Source organism: Strongylocentrotus purpuratus, unplaced genomic scaffold (assembly GCF_000002235.5).
Source record: "Strongylocentrotus purpuratus isolate Spur 01 unplaced genomic scaffold, Spur_5.0 spur5_scaffold_6, whole genome shotgun sequence".
In the NCBI taxonomy this organism is placed as follows: Eukaryota; Metazoa; Echinodermata; class Echinoidea; order Camarodonta; family Strongylocentrotidae; genus Strongylocentrotus; species Strongylocentrotus purpuratus.
Genome location: NW_022145612.1, coordinates 43,899,532 through 43,917,854, shown reverse-complemented (window position 1 = coordinate 43,917,854; position 18,323 = coordinate 43,899,532). Strand labels below are relative to the sequence as shown.

The following is an 18,323-nucleotide window of genomic DNA, read 5'->3' as shown; positions in this document are numbered from 1 at the left end:
GCTCTCAACAGATGATGTGTGTAATAACCAGAATTAAAGATGAGATCTAGGGTCCCAAGACCTAGTCTTGGGGGACTTCTCTTTACTTCATACATTAGCATTGGGTTTAATATGAATGTATTAATTGTGAGTCAGATAGCCTTTGATAGTCAGCCAAACCTGTATAGCATGCAATATATTTACCCCTAGATATCGATACAATGGTCACGTACATGATTCTGGAGTATTTAAGGAGGTACACTTGTTCTATTACCCATCGTGAAAGGGCCACTTTTTCAGAGAAATCACGAGCATCCCAGGGGAGTTCCCACCCACACACTTATCTGGGCTCTATGTACGTTTCCACTAGCAAGGCACATGTATGTTTTACAGTATGGAAAAGTAAATGTAATTTCCTTTTAGTTGCCTTGATGAGATGAGATTTAGATCATGACATTTTTAATTGGTTTTGTGATCTTGCAGATGCATATTTGAAACTGATTAATACTTAAAACTGATTAGATCTTGTACTTAATTTTTGTTGGTCAGTTCCATTCTCATAAAAGTGACAAGATTGAAAGAAAACATCTAACAACAAAGACATACTGTTACTAATACTAATAATATTTTATGAATGAGCAGCTACTATAGAAATATATTATATTGTTGATTTAGTGAAAACTTCTTTTAAACTAAAGGTTTGTGCATTATGAGCACATAAAACATGCATAATTCTTTAACATCTTCAGTAGATTTGTAAAATCAAAAATGTATTTTAATGCATTGATTGCATATTTTACAAGTTCTCTGATATATTGAGATATGACAACAATTCCCTTCAGATGAATAATAGTCTTATGATGTAATCCAGTTAATACTGTTTAAGTTGGAATTAAAAATGGTATTTGGGCAATTGAAAGATGAATGTTTTTATAATAAACTGCGCGTTTGCTTCCATCGATGAGCTGTGATAGAAATATATCAAATCTTTTCTTGTTGATTCATGTGCATTTGTCTGGTGCATGCCTCTGCATGCAGTGCCAGAACGATTTATTCCACCTCTACGGCCTCATGGGAGATGACTTATTGAATCATGGCATTTTATGAAATCATTTTAAATGGGCGTGCCTTTGATTTGATGCACTTGTCATTGGCAGTGTTCAATCGGTCTGACTTTTTATTATCGTTCTATTGGATGACAGCAGTCCTAATTGAGTGACATAGTTTTGTTGGAGTCCATGGATGTTTGGTTTGAAAGCACTGTCACAGACACTGATTAGATTTGAGTATGGTGCGTGTGTGTGTGTGTGTGTGTGTGTGCAAGTATGTGGAAGTGAAGGTTCATTATGATGACGGCAGAGATAAGATGTTTCTCCGTCAGCAAGCACATGCATTTTGAATGAAGGGAAAATGATTGAAAGGCTCTGGTGATCTCGCCGTCTTGCTTTCATCCTGCTTGCCGGACCATTGTTCAAATTGAATGCTGTTTAAACGAAGTCCTTGTCATTATACCGGCGACGTGTTCTCCATTCGTCCAACCGACGAGGTGCCGCATGCCCTTCTGTGGTACAGAAATGTGTGGGAGTAACGAGCGACTTTAGATCAGCGTGATTATTTGACATTTAGGAAAGCACCCTCTGACCTTTATTCTCCCCCACTCTTACCATGATCCTCATTTCTCCGCTATTTGTTGTTTCATTCTCCTTTCTCCGTTGCTAGAGTGACAGCATTCGAGGCGGCTACCTTCCTGCAGGGAGGACTTTCCCGTACGGAGCTGTTGAGTAAGTTTGATGGTTTGGCTTGATTGGTTACATAGGTTAATAGATGATAGCAAGGTGAAAAGAGGTTACGTTATTGGCTCACATAACACCGCCTGCATTGAGGCTAAATTACACCCGCCGATATCGCGTGTGAATGAGCAGTGCATTGCCGAGGCATTGCTTTTCACAGCAAGACACCATAGAGAGGGAGAGAGATGGGGAGAGAGATGGGGATAGAGAAAGAGAGAGAGTGAAAAGCAGCGCTCGCCTCACAACACGCATGTAGCACACTCATACACACACACACACAAACACACACACCTCAGTACATTGAGTGCCAGGTGGTTCACTTTCGTATTGCCTCACCTCTCTCTGTCTGTCTACTTGCATTTTCCTCCTGCAAAGTATAAATTGACTTGTAGCGAGGAAGCCATTGATAGTGAGAGAGTGAGTACATGTGCTTCCTGAATCTTGTCATAATTTAGCACCGTTTGGATCTTATTGCTGGCTGGCTGGAGGATGGACGCTACTGGTTTGTAAGGTGCCAGAGCATTGATTGTCATTGTGGTGAGGTGAGAGGTTCTAGAATGATTTCATCTATCTGCATATCGTTGCCATGTCAATACATTCATTGTTTACCAATCAACTGACTTGTTAGCCGATATAACCAGAATGGTTCGTTTAGTGATGTCGGACATGGTTCATTACTTTATGCGTGATTCGGCTTGCAAAGTATCTGTGCACAGGTCAATGGGGGTATATTTCATTTTGTGTATATTTTATTCTTTGTACATCTAATATATGGGCATGAGAGATGCTGCAATACATACATCTCCTATTGCCAGATTATTGTTAGCTCATATAACTCTATATAAAAAAAGAAAAGAAAGCTGATTATCTGTCCACCAATTGGCATGGTGCATACGCATGTTAACTAGCGTGACACTATCTTTCCCCTTAAAGACATTTCAAAGTGACGATAGGACAACAGGTATCATATTTGTGTGGGCGGAATGAAGATTCGTACTTAAAGGTTACAGAGATTTCTTGCGACTTACAAATCTGTTAAGGAGTATCTTGAGTAAAGCATCTAGACGCAAACATCTTCCCCATTTCTTTCCTGCTAATATCTATACCTTATTATATTGCCTGTAGATATTTTTCTTAGATTATGTAAGAGGGTTATGCGACATCTGAACACTTAGTTATTGTTTATCAATCATCGGGAGTAAACACTTAGATGTGTTTGAAAAATCCTTGTCCACTGTTGTCATACAAATCATCTAAGGGATCTGTTGGATGCATCATCCCCATCACTACCGGTATACTGCGAAAGTTTCATCATGAATATCTTGAAACACAAGAATTGTAATCTAGATGAATTATTGGACTTGCAGTGCACAGATATAACTTGTTAGGTCATTATCCCGTCTCAAATAACCTCATAGCGTCATTATCTCTACATGGTTATTTTGGTTGTTAAATAATGGAGTTAGGACATCAGGCAAGGTTGTGTTTATTTTTCTCTTGTTTTCTTTATATTCTCTAATTTTTCAATGCTTCATTGAGTACAGGAATCGGTAGATACCGTGTGTTTTTAACTGATTTGTAATGAAGACGAAAAAAATTGGGTCATTGCAATCAGTTAAGACTTCCTTATACCTATCTACCGAAGATATGAAAACACTGGGCCGGGTCTTTTTAACAGTTGTGATTCATTGCAACTTATTTACGATTGATATCGATTGCAACGACATGTATCTACATAAACCTAAGCGTGAGGAGAACTTCAGTCTGTTTTGCTAACGCTGACCATATAGAGATTAAGTCGCTGACTACCATCAAAACAAGTCAATTCGTTTACGTGCAGTTGTCCAAAAGAAAACGTAGATGGTGTTAACCAGTATTTTCCAAGCTACACTCCCTTTAATATCCATCAATTTTGTTTTAATCTCAGGTGTAGCGAAGCAGCATAAAAAGAAACGATGTCAATTTATAATATATATTTAACAATTTGATATAAAAACATGCATGTACCACTACCAGGTTCAGGTAGTAGATTTCTAATGAACAGATTGAATATTTGTTAATGCTGTGCAATACATATACATGTACAATACATGTACAAGGTTTTGTAGAAAACTATTGGATTTGAATTCTTGTTGATAGGAATTTTATTGTGGCTTTGTGATTAAAATGGTAAAAGAAATAATTAGCAAAAGAGGGACGAGTAAAGCCTAAAATCTAATTTCAATAAAGGTCATGACGATTTAGAAGAAATGTAAAGTGTTAGTAACAGCAATTTTGCAATGATATTGTGATTTGATATCTTCAAAGAGATATTTATGTACAGGCAATATGAAGAATAATACAACTCTTCCTTAAGCCCTGCCCACTGTTACAAGCAGTCAAATTTATATAGCACCTGCTAATTAAAAAGGAATTAGTGAGACATATACAAGCTGGAGGCAACAAATTATGTTTCTGAGAGCACCGAGGATAATGCAGTTATCATCTTTTATCAATAAAAATGCTTCTCCTCCATGGACACAATGTGCTATGAAAATCTTGATAACCGATCCGAAGAGGGGGGGGGGGGGGGGGGGGGGAGGGGAGGGGGGGGGGGAGGGGGTGGCCCTTTGCTGTTCAAGATAATGCCCAAGAATGAATGCTTGGCCCAGTTTTCCATTAGCATTGTAATTCTATACGGCATCCCATTCATTTGCTAATTGCAAAGTTGAAGATCTCATCAATAATTTCTAATGGCCATTCTGGATTCATATTGCTACGGGGGCATAATGCACATCATTGTGTGTGCATAGCTAGCTGTATGTTGGCTCTTCCCTATGCCATTGACATTGGGTCAAACCCATCATGGCTTGATACACAGACACGTGTATGCATAGTGACCTCCTAATGCCATCGTGCATAATATGTCAAATTTATGACTATGAAAGTCATACATAATCAATATATCAGATAGTGAGTGTTTACAATGTCAAAATCATGTCTTTTTGAGGTTATGTTATATTCATACTTTGTATCAAATTCAGGGTATGAATATGAGACATATTAGTAGTATGTCACTTTTTGTGCTTCAATATTTGCAACTTTAGGCATATTGCCACACAATTTCTTCAGGAGGCTTTACAATAACACTACCAGTACTATCCCTTGTATGTTCTCTGTATTATACAGTGTAGGCGGTCTGTAGATATTTAAACAACATGTAAATCTTGGCTGATGGACAGTGCAATATTATTGATTCTCAAGTTAGAACACACAATTAAATACATTATATGATATTCATTTCTATCATACTGACCTACATTTATATATTAGATTCAAGGCAGCAAAGGATTCTTATTACAAATTCAAGATATTGCATTTTGAGAGAAACCTTGAGAATGATTCAAGATATTGCATTTAGAGAGAAACCTTGAGAAAACTTGTAGGCGGTGTTATTGACGTCGTTATGTCCAGCAAGATTTTTTTCTCGCATTTACAACAATTGGCTCGAAATTAGAAGTAATTTGATGTTCCATCTGAAGAGAGCTCTATTTCAAATATGAGAGTCTTTGAAGGACAACTTCTCTCATTTTACAATTCAAATATCACGGCTTTCATATAAGAATACAAGTTTGAAGCAGTTTTTCTCAGTTGTCAGTGCTTCATTTTTATTCCTGCTATAGCATACGACCACCAGCAAAAAAGCCTTTCCAGGCCAATTCTAATTATACTTCATACTTGTAGACTTGCTTCTATGTTGTTATTATTATACAGTTTGAATTGTCATTACAGAAGATTCATCAGGGTTCAATGCACTTTTTCAATACAGAGCATTTCATGTTACTTTAATAATCAAGTAATTGATGGCTCATTTCAAGAGCATGCAGTCTTAGTACATGAAATGAAATGTAGGTTATATCTTGTGAATGGCTGTTTAAAACTTTACCTTTGTTTATTTATTAAAGGTAAAGACCAGCATTGGAAACGCCCCAATTTCAAAAAAGGAAATGGAAGCTCTCATTACCAATCATGTGAAAGAATATGTTTTGACTAATACATGATGATAAAAAATTTGCCGGGAAACCGCCTAATAATTCATATATTTGGTAAATTTGTTTCTCTCATGGTCTGTGAGAGATATAGGGTAGTCCCATATACATCTTTCTGTGTATAGTGCTTGTAACTTTACGAAGAATGGGCCAAATTTCTTATCATTTTGATGATTCCAGAACATTGCAGTACACACCAATACTTATATGCTAGATGATCAACCTTTTCTGATCGATTCCACAACGTTTCTTTCACAATGCAATCGCATGACCAAAACTGGTCTTTATCTTTAAGGATTTCTCAACCATTCTTTAGATACCAGTATTCTATTTTGTGTGCATACATGAGATGAATGAGAGTTTACATGTTCCAATAATTCAATTTAATGGCAAACTTGGCATGATGTGAGTTTTTGTTTTCATTTCTACTGTCAAGTGAAAAAACTACAAGATATGATTACATATATTAGAATGTTAAGAAAATGAATTTTTCCTTGTTTTTGAGGCATACAAGAAAAAACTAATTCAACCGATCCCAGTCTTGTTTACATTTTCGTTTACATTTTCGTAACATGAATCCACCACCCTTGTACCTTGCATGTAAGCTGTATTCCACAGCCATATTTTGTTTTTAAACCTTGTGTACATCTTGTACAGTATGTAGCTGCCAGTTGCAAACAAAAAATGGATTATTCATGATGTGCAAGGCTTTCAATTCCTCAAATCTCCCTGATACATAGTTACATACACCTTAAGGCATCCTGAAGCACAAGTCTGCAGCATTTTTCCGCCGCTTCTTTTTGGTAGGCTTGATTTGCTGCTCTCTCTGGTGAATGAAGAATGATTATGATGATGATGATAGAGAACGGAGGTCTGTTGCTTGTATATATCCACAGTGTACCAGCACCGTGCACTGATTGTAGAGCTCATAGAATCGGCAAGCAGTTTGCATCTGTTTACATACAGGGTTCGCACAGGTAAATCCTGTCTCGACAATCAAATGTTACCTGCATTTATACAGAGACATCTGAGTACATGCATGTCTTGTCTTGTCAGTGCATTTGTACTCAGAAATCCTGTTTGTATGATCGCTGTGCTCGTGTCAGCTTGTGCAATCAATGCTGGAAAGATGATGTTGAAAATCAAAGTTGTGTTCCATCTTTGAATACAATACAATACAGTCATTTTGATAGAAACTTTCAAATTCATGTACATACGTTTATTTAGATCTCTTTTGAATGCTGACATAATCTTTGAGAATTGGAAATTTTCTTGGAAATTTTGAACTGTTTTAGGTGCATACAGAGGCAGATAGCCTAATTCACAGTTTTGTTTTTTGTTTTGACCAAATGATATACTTACGTGTAGGAATACGTGTTGTTAGTAAGCTGAATATTGATTTCATCATGCTTTTAAATCATAGATCAATTTACTGAGCAAGTCCTTGAAAGTTAATTTTTTTTGTCTGTAGCAATTAGTAGCAATTGGTAGCATAGACAAGATACAGGAGCTCTATTGAACTACTTAATTATAATGTTGATTATTTTGAGTTTGATTTATAATGACAAATATTTCCCCCCCCCCCAAAAAAAAAGGGTCGGTCATCTCGAAATCACATGGATGAAATGTTACATCTGGGTTACATAACAAAACTCACTCTTGACCGACGAATAACCAACAAAATCATTGCCATTTTAAAGAAATGTAGTTGTTTGTTCTGTATAAAAACTATTAGATATTTTGCGTCACCTGTGCCTGGGGGGGGGGGGGGGGGGGAGGCGAAAAGCCAACTGAACTGTAACCCTCGGGTCTCTCCTCCAGGTATAACTGATAAGAGATGTGCAGGTGGACCACTACACTGGGGTTTTCCCTACTCATACACAAAAAGTGCAGTGGGTTCTTAATGTTAGAAAGTGATGACTCTCCTCTAAGCTGGACCTCCATTTAACATTCTATCCAAGGGGCAGAGTGTTTTCCATGTAGCATAGCCTATGTCTATGAAACGGGGGGGGGGGGGGGGGGGGGGGAGGGGGGTGGAGGTTAACACACAACACAGGATTCAGTCAACTGCCTGGGTTGGATGTGAACCCACAATCTTTGGTTTGATAGGCAGACGCTTTACCGACTGAGCCATCTTGCCCCCTTAGACATCTGTGTCTGTGGTCAGTATGGTGTTGATTAAGTCAATTGTAACAGGGAAAGCTTGGCATGATGTCCATGACTGTATGCAACCTAACATGTCAAGAAGCACCACTAGATACTGCATACATACTGTACCTAAACGAAGGTGAAAGTTCTAGTTGCATTTATTATCTGTCACAAAGTGGGTGAATATACTGCATACATGTGGGCAATGGAGAATCTCCTAATGGTGTCAAGATATGCAATATTACTCTAGCTTAGAACAAACATGTTCTTCCTGGACATACATTAGATGAGACATATTGTGTGTGTGAATTGGCAATACTCCGCTGATTGTCCTCTGGTGAAAAGACTTTGACATCCTTCCACGGTGTGTCCCTGAGCTGACACTCCAGAGAAATGACTGGTAGTGTCTGATTGTTAGGCTACCACCTTCGTAAGGAGAGGTCAATTTATGGTAATGGAGCTTCCCTATTCACAGCACAAAATCATTGCTTAGAGATCTCTTCCGCACGGTCTGATTTTCATAGAAGAGCATGATTGGCCGCGAGATTGAAATGACTCGCTAAAAGATGGAATTAATCTTCATGATTCATTTGGGCTTATTGTGTGCTAACTGGTAATTTTGGTTTTAGCTGAATGCAGACACTGACTTTGATTCATGCTTAAGAGGATAGTGTGTAGTATTCATGTGCATCAAAATGAATTATCTGATTCATACCACATTGCTATTTGACTGCACTAATTAAAATAAGGACTACATGTATGTTTCAATCTCGCACATTTATCTTCTGAAATAGTACTTTGTAATTGCTGATGGAGAAACGTGCTTTGAAAGGTGATACTCAGGGGGCCGTTTCTCGAAACCGTCATAACTACAAGATCAACGACATCTCGCCACTGTCGCGCAACTTGTCAGCTAAGTGTTTCACGAAGCCGTCTTTGCCAAGATGAGCGACAACTTCCGTGACAAGCGAGTTGTCACTGCTCCGAACCTGTCATATCTTTTTGATTGCTGTAAAGCGCCATCACAAGTCAGTTTGTTGCCATTCCATGGGCCGCGAAATGTACGATTAGTTTCACTATCATTTTGAGAAAAATATAGACGAGTTCGGTACGTAATTCTCTGGGATGCAAAATGCAAATGTAAAGAAGTGATAATACAAATTATACAGAAATTTTAAAAAGCTGAATATAAACATTAAATCACAAATCATTAAACTATAACATATAAATAAAAGAGATAAGAATGTTACACACCGTTGTCCATAGTCGATTCATAGTCTTTCTTAGGATACCATCATACCTTTGGGGCCTATGTGCATTATTATTCCCTCTCTAATTACTTCTTCCAATATTTTCAATATCAAATCAATTATATAACGAGTATTTATGAGACTTAAGAATAAAAACTGGCTGAGAAAAGGTATTTTGCCTAAAATTTCTCGTCACAATAAACAAAAAAAGTACGTATTGATAAACTTTCACATTACGGTATCCTTCAACTACCTTTTGATTCGATTTCCGAGAAAAAAACACTCACCGGTTTTTCTTCAATTTAAGAATCTTTACAGAAATATGCAAATCGTTTGATGATGTTTATTTGATAATGACACTATTTGCTATTTATTTAAAGAGAGTTTATATGTATATGTTTCTTTTTTAACAATTTTATCCCCAAAACTTGTTTTGGGTTATTCGTGATAAATCAAATGGATTGTGACAAAGACTATGTTCTTGAGCTGCTAGTATCGCGATATATTGATATCATGTCTGTCATGGCTTTGTGAAACGGTTTATCCACTTCATGACATCTCCGTAGGTCGCCGACAAAGATATGACTGTCATGGAGTTGGTTTCGAGAAACGGCCCCCCTGGCAATCAGTTTATTGTCTTCTTAGAATCAGAAGGGCGTTATCTATCATTTGAACACCCTTCTACCTCTTTTAACAGATGATACGTGCTGTCACATGCTTTAATATCTCTGTATCCTGCAAGATGTTCTAGATCTATTTCCACATGACTAAATCCGATAGATACCTGAATGCATTTACACATGCTCAGGGCACACAGATCCCTAAAACCCCTGTATTAAAGTAACCTCCTACTGGGAATATGTACTTGTTCACCTTAAAGAGATTGGGTACCTGTGTCTCAGATTCTAAACAAAATCCTGGGTTTAGCTCATGCTACAATCATAATTATGAACCTTAAGGTTAGACAGGAAGCCCATGAAGTTTACATGTCTGATTATTAAGATATTTATGATTGAAATTCGAAATATCAAAAAACGGTTTTTACCAACGGTTTTTATAACACCACTGTCTATTGGGGAAAATAAGTATGGTAAAACCGGTCACTCAAAGATTTTTACTTTTATGAGGCACTTCATTATCATTTTGAAGCGCAAATATTTTTAGGGGTTCAATATTACAGACGCTGATAACATGTAGGCCATGCATCTCAGATTTGTAAAACTGGACACATTATCAAACAATGCCTTTAAGCCTGGTATCATGGTAGTTGTGGCTTGAGTATTTAAGAGTTATGAAATGTTATTATTTCTTACACCAACGATTGTGACAAGCAAAGAAATTTCCTTTTACCAAGTCGTATTTATTATCCAAAGCACATGTAGCAATGGTCAAGAGAAGAAAATACACAAGCAAATCAGGGACCTTTAAAGAATGAAGGTGTTTGTTGATTTCACACTGACTCAAATTCTTTGTCTGAAGTGTCAGTATTTTTTGCTACGATTTTTAAAATATAACAATGAGCCTCCTTGTGTTAATCTATTTGTGAAGCTGATTTTATATTTAATTAAACAAATTCATCTTTGGTCAGCAAAAAAATCATTGCAATAAGAGCCAGTACCCTACCATAAGTAGCTTGTATGAAGAAATTGATTTGTTTAGTGTAATGGTAAAGTGAGTGATCATTTATGTATGAAGATCAGTGTCATGCAGAAGGTCACATTCTTCTGAAGATATATTTCATTTTCACCTACATGTAATTGCCACACTGAGAACATTTGATGTTCAATGTGGTGGTTTCATTTGACGTTTTTAAGTCTTCTCCTGTAGGTGGCTTTTACTTTATATTGTTTTCATTTAATCAGTAGTATTTGTTTAGGACAAGCCCATTAAACAAATAGTTGTTTATTGCGTTGGTGTGTCATGCTATGTTTATGTGTACTCTGAAAGCCTCCCACTTTATTTTTCCTACCGCTTTTTTCGTACCTCTGTTTTAATCCCTACCTCTCCCTTTTTTACTCCCACCTTATTTCATTTGTTAAAACTTGTTTGCTTTATTCTCTCTCTCTCTCTCTATCTCTCTCTCTCTCTCATTCTCCCTCTCTCTCTTCCTTTTCTCTTTCTCTTCTCTTTTCTTTTCTCTGCCCCTGCTCACTCTCTCTCTGTGTCCATTCTATTTATGTGTTTCTCTCACGAACATTCCCCATTTCCTGTACTTTCTCCTCTATCTTCTCCCTAACTCTCTCTCTGAATGCAAATACATGGCCATTGCTGTGCATACATCAGCTCAGCACACCAGCCTATTTGCCATTATGATCTACTCCATGTTTATACACTGCATTGGTTTGCAATACACTGCACCATTTTGTCCCAAAATGCCAAGTTTCATTTGTGTATTTGTAATGTGTAAATACAGCAATTAGAGGTCTTATCTTTATTTGGTGAATACATATATTTCTGAGTTTATTGTATTGATTCTGTCATGATATCTGCAATGAATTGTTTTTCCTCCCTTCGTTTCATTTTATCCTCATACTGACTCTCCTTATTTCAATACTTGTATCTTGTTCTAGTTTTGTCCAGATTTGGGAGCACCTCGGTACAAAGCAATCTTTTTCGTAGCTTTTTCATAGTACTGAAATATTCTCCCACATAAATTGATTTGTTGATTTTGTTTTACCTGACGGCTCAGAAAGCATGTGTGTGTTTGTAAGTAAGCAACCAGGTGACCGATGCTTTAAGTCCTCTCTGAGGGACTGGGTAATGAGGGTTAATGCCTTACCGAAGGGAACTAGGATACTCTGGACCTCTTGGTTACAAGACCACTGCTCTACCATTGAGCAGCTTCCATATCATTAATCTTCTTGTGAATGCTTAAGATCAATCTTTAACCTATCAAATATTATAGTAATATTAATGTTTAACACGGAATAGTCTTTTCTCATTCTATTCAAGCATAGCATTGCATTTTATGGGGGTGATCTGTAACATAGATGTTTTAGTCATGACTTTCCAGGGTCATGAAGTCTAAATGGAGACATACTGGCAATGTAAACTATGGTTCCATTTTATAGTGATTGTGATTATTTGTGTATCTGGGGTTTATTAAAAAAATTCAAAAAGCATGTGCAAGCTGAAAGGAATTGTGTTCTATTTAAAGGAACCCCCAAAGATGCTTCTAAGAACCAGGTTGTTTGCACATCATTGTTGACAAAGATTACTAGTAATGCTACATATGTATATTCAAATTACGGAAATATGTGTGACACTATCCGGTTGTTTCTCTGCTTTCACTCCAGTTGTTTATAGTATAAAACCAGGTCAGGTTTAAAACAAACAAAAAGTAGTCACATAACTACAGCCCTTAAAGTTCACATTTTGATGTTATATGTGACCTCAACAGCTTGTTGAACAGTTGCTTCTTTATTTCTGGTTAAATTCTTCCAACCTTTCAGTTCAAACCGTCAAGCTCAAAATTTCCCCTCTTTTTTCCCAAATGTCAAACAAACATAACGCAAAATGCCTGTGCAAGGAGTGTCGCCCACGCAACTCTCGCATGGATTAGCGCGGCTTATGCCAAGAACCGCAGAATCAGTAGAGAATTGACATTTTATTCCATCTCTGCCAAGAGTAAGAAATACTGTGACCAGGGACACATAAATGTAGGTTGTTAATATATTGTGGCAAAGAAAGGATCGTAGTTTTAAACAAAAATACTGACCTTTCGTTTGCTCGCATTTTGATATTTAAAATGATAGTATAACACCTTTAATTTTTTCTTCAAATATAGTTTTTAGTAATATAGAGGTATCTTGGTAAATTGTAATTTCTTGTAGATAAAAGTATTTATTAATGTGAAATTGTTTTTAGATTGGAGTTGCACAGTTGGGCGTGCATCATTCGCCTAGGGCAGTTGAAGACATGCACATCAATGCATTTGCAAGAGTTTTTTTACTACATTACGTTGTGCATTACTTTACTTGCCCAGAGTCAAACAGTTTTTAAAAGCTTTTGAGTTATTACTCCCATTATAAAAATGGTTTATCTTTGTAGTGAAAATAGAAAGAACTAGATATAGTATTGTCTTCTATTTAGAGATATGCAAGTTTTCTGCATTCTACAGCTGTGGCAGAAGATACAAAAATTAAGCATTGAATCCAATGACCGGGGTAATAGTACATCTGTAAAGTGCTTAGAGACATTTTTTTAAGCGCAGTATAAAAGGGGAATATTATTATTATTATTAAGCAGACAGGTAGAAATAGATTAAGGAGAAATGCAAGTTTGAAGTTACTGGGTAGTCCATATCAGTTTAAAATTAGTAGAACTATTAGATGAATCCATTGATATATAAATTCCTTTAATTGTTTAATTTACTACTTTTTTTTAAGTATGATCTTGATTTGTACGTTTCCATGCAAGCCTTCATTCAAAACTTCATTCAAAACCTCTCTTTGACAAAGCCTAATATGCCAAGGGTTCGTAGAACTACAGGCAGTATTTTTGTTTAAATAGTTGTCATGTATTCTCATATTACAGCAATGGCCTTGTCCTATGAATAGAAATTGTTTGTGATAATTTTTTTGGTATCAGACTTTGTCTTAAACAATAGGACAAAATCACAAGTGTGACTTTGTACGATGCATCTATATACACAGGAGGAATGTTATCTACAGTAGATATCAAATTACCCATCACCTTCATATTCATTCCTTCTCATATTACTATTCTCTCTCATTTCTTCACATATCTTTCTCTTCATCTTACCCCCCCCCCCCCCCCCCAGTTCCCCTCTCTCTCTTTCTCTCTCTCTCTCTTCCTCTCTTTTCCCCTCCTCTTTTTCCTTCCTCTATCTCTCTCTCTCTCTCTCTCCTTCCTCCCCCTCTCTTCCCCCTCCCTCTCTCTTTTCTCTCCTCTCTCTTTCTCTCTTCCCCTCTTCCCCCTCCTCTCTCTCCTCCTCCCTCTCTCTCTCCTCCTCCCTCTCTCCTTTCTCCCTCTCTCTCTCCTTTCTCCCCCTCTCTCCTTTTCCCCCTCTCTCTCCTTTCTCTCCCCTCTCTCTCCTTTCTCCCCCTCTCTCCTTTCTCCCCCCCTCTCTCTCTCTCTCTCTCCCTCTTCCACCTTCTTCTCTCCTCCTCCTTCTCTCCTCCTTCCTCTCTCCTCCTCCTCTCTCCTCCTCCTTCCTCTCTCCTCCTTCCTCTCTCCTCCTCTCTCCTCCTCCTCCTTCCTCCTCCTCCCTCCCTCTCCTCCCTCTCTCTTCCCTCTCTCCTCCCTCTCTCCTCCCTTTCCTCCTCCCTATCTCCTCCCTCTCCCTCTCTCTTCCCCCTCTCTCTCTCTTCCCCCCTCTCTCTCTCTCTTCCCCTCTCTCTCTCTCTCTCTCTCTCTCTCTCTCTCTGTCTTTCTCCCCCTCTCCCTCTCATTTTGTCTTGCATTATTCCACACCTCAAGTCCTCTCACTCCCTATTCTCCTGCCTGTCAGATGTGTAACATCCTGTCACATTGTATCAAGCATGCTATGTAAACTAGTTGCATACCAGTCACTGAACTCATCAGCTATAATGTGGTATTCACCCTACGGCTGCTCTGTTAGAGACACCTGACCACATGCATATTTCAATGTTTGGAATAACTCTATATTGCAGACCTGTAAATTTTGTACTAGTATCTAGTTTACTATTCTACCTTTATACATGAAGTTGTTGAAATACGAAAAAAAGTGCAAAACGGTGACGTGATCAAGGCTCAAAATACACGGGGGCAACGGGCAATCCGCCCCCGTGAGCTACATAATCGTCTCCATCAGATTGCTCACGGGGGCGATTGTAAAATTAAAAATTGCCCCGTCAAATTATAAAATATAGATTATCTTTTCTGTTAAAACTTTCACACATATTGAGTTTCAACTTTCAAACCTTCAAAATGTTGTAAAAGGATATATGCTCTGAATGATGAGGAGGAAATAATGTGCAAAACAAGAAGAAATGGAGAGAATGTCATCACAGGATGAAAGTCAGTACCCCTATACTTGTAAATTTGTAAGAGGGAAATTGCCGTATCATGGGTACAAACTCAATGTAAATTTGTATTAAAAAAGAGCCTTAGTGGACAAAAAATTTATTTGAGCCTTGGACCTGACATTTGCTCAGTTGTCCAGCGCTCTTACTTGAATTAATCAAAGAATAAAGGGCAAGGTTAAAAGATCTTGCAATTAGATTTTAGGTTAGGGTTAGGTGTAGTGTTTGTCTGGAGTTGAAGTTAGGTATCTGGTTAATGTGGGAAATTGACCATAGCGCATTTCTTACAGGCTTTCTCTCTTTCTCTCTCTCTCTCTCTCTCTCTCTCTCTCTCTCTCTCTCTTTATCTCTCTCTTTATCTCTATCTCTTTATCTCTCTTTATCTCTATCTCTTTCTCCTGATTTCCTCCCTCCCTCCCTCTCTCTCTATTAAATAGGCATGCAATGAACACCTACACGACTATAGTTCGCGTGAAGTCGTTGGTTCTTATACAGTGATGAGGCTGTTACCTGACAACCAAATGTACCGAATGGGCGTTCATTTTTCTATCTTGAAATTGATTTATGAACCGTTCAACCTATATGAAAATTTCAGTGTAGGTCCATTAGACAGAAATATACCACACTTCTCTTTCTCTATCACCTACAAGTTCATGTATTATATAGGGCTCTATCAATTATATATTTTGATTACCGGTAATGAAGATTCTAAAGCTGTAATGGAGTGATACAATGTGCGAGAAAATATGAAAATGGTACATGTAGTGAAAGATGGAGTTCTGGTCATGCGATTGCATTGTGAAAGAAACGGTGTGAAATCGACCAGAAAAGGTTGATCATCTAGCATATAAGAATTTGTGTGTATTGCAAGGTTCTGGAATCATCAAATTGATAAGAAATTTGGCAAAGTCTTGGTAAAGTTACAAACACTGTACACAGAAAGATGTATATGGGACTACACGAACTCGTGGCATAAAAAACCTACCCCCCCCCCCGAGTTTTACGAGTTACATGACATATTTAGAATATAAAGGCATTTGAAGAGCCATGCTTCTCAGGGAACATGTCTTATCTGATGTTCTTCCACACTTGCATAATAAGATTGATAACGCTCACAAATTATTTTTCACCTCTTCCCAGAACTCAACCTTCTCTTTAAAGGAGTAGATTTTATTATGGTGCATCTTACTGTAGGTTTGCCAAGTCAGTAGATAATTATACATTTTCAGGAAGATTACTGAATTTGAATTGCAAATGGAAAGATCAATGTAGCAACATGCGTACTACATGTATATATATATATATATAGAATGTTCATTGTAAATGATGATAAGCCGTTTGAACACTGGATTGATGCATTCATTATCTTGTCAGAAGGGTGTGTACAAACAAGCTCTTTCCTCCAAAACACCCACACGCTTTGTGTTCGTTTGCTCCCTTAAAGGTCAAATTATCGCAAGAAGGTCATATGAAAGTACAGTTTAGGCAGAAAATTTACACATGTTCATGCGCGAGGGAGCCCCTGAAGAAATGCGCGAAATATCAGCGACTCCCCAGTCAGCCTGCGTAGGAGGATCTCCTGTTGTTGCCGCAGTCTATATAGCACCATGTCCCACTGGATTATTTATGTACAAAGGGTGTACTTTGCGGAGAGTAGGATGGAGTGAGATTTGCAGCATTTTGAGAAGAGGAGGAGAGCCGTCTATTAATGCTTGTAGCAAGTTCCATTTATCTGATTACAGTGCCTGGTAGGGAGTGTCAGTGTATAACCCTTGAAAGGAATGATATATATGTTTAAATACAAGAATGTTGCAATTGTATCCCTTGTTGCATCTTCTATTGGAGATTAAGGATTAGGCATAACAGAGTGTACAGATAAGTATTGTCTTTCATAAATTTAGATTAGGGTAACAGGTAGGATTTCTTGATTGATTTGTTGGTTAAAATATATACTTTTGCCAAAATGAGATAGAGAAAACCCTTTGAATATATGGTTTAAAGTATGAAGGTTTCCAGTGTACCGTTAGAAGAGTCCATTTTAAACCGCATACTCATATCGGTGCCAAACGTCCTTCTTTATTGCGGCTATACAACCCCTTTTCTTGTATTGATCAATATTCCACACTCGCGTATCTTAGTTTCCGAGAAATGCGTGCCATGCCCTGGCTAGTTTAGGAGACACGATTCCCTGATCACAGATGCATAATGTACACAATACACGGGCCGCTCCAATTCACCTACGATTCCTACATTAATGAGAATTTTCCTGTTGCCATGCAACAGACTGCTATGTCCACAAATATGATAGAGGGTTCAATTTTGTGAGATTGACGATAAGTGACTCGCCAAAGTATAATGAGGAACCTGTCTAGAATATTTCTTTCTTTCTTGTTTTGGAGGAATCATGCTTTGCATACAAACTGGTAAAGCAGGATCTCTAATCACATTAATGATAGGCATGTCTTCCATCTAGATTTTACGATGTGACTTTACATTTTGGATCAGTACTTGTAATGTATTTGTTTAACGTTTGTCCATGAATATGAAAGTAATGAATTTGAAGTAGCAGTAGTAGTAGTAGTCATCGTCTTATTAGTAGTACTAGTAAAGAAGTAGTACTAGTATAGAAGTAGCATTAGACTTTATTTAAGTTCTTTAGCGCAAGGCTAATCTGTCACAAGGGCCATTTTAAATCAAGTCAACCGAGAGTTATAGTAATTTTAATGCCTGTCTTGATATCTTTTGATTGTCGAATATCAGATTTTACAAATTATGATTTGAAGATGTCACTTAAAATGTCTGTATTTTATAAAAAATCAAATTGAATTTATTAACTAAGCATAGCAATGAATGGAAAAAAAAGAAGCATTTTATCTTCCATTAAAAAAACCAAAAAAAAGAAGAAAAAAAAAATTATGTGAGATTAGAATAGTTTAAAAAAGTATGATGTGAAGATGTTACTTAAAATGTCTGTATTTAATTAAAAAAATAAAGAAGGATTTACTAACTAAGCATAGCAATGAATTATGGAAAACAACTGCTTTTTATCTTCCATTAAAAAAACCAAAAAAACAAATATCATGTGAGATTAGAACAGGCTTAGGAGTGAATTGAAGTAAC

At 37.3% G+C, this 18,323-nt stretch overlaps 1 protein-coding gene across 3 annotated transcripts in view; it reads left to right on the top strand.

Annotated features, from left to right (window-relative positions):
• Positions 1–685: 685 nt before the first annotated feature.
• LOC580614 (R3H domain-containing protein 2) overlaps positions 686–18,323 on the top strand; it is a 48,122-nt gene continuing 30,484 nt past the window's right edge. The window contains exon 1 of one of the 3 annotated variants that reach the window (XM_030971964.1): positions 686–1,760. The gene's annotated coding sequence lies outside the window, so the exon portion shown is untranslated. The remainder of the gene's footprint in view (positions 1,761–18,323) is intronic. The other 2 variants (XM_030971963.1, XM_030971965.1) reach the window with 2 other exon arrangements.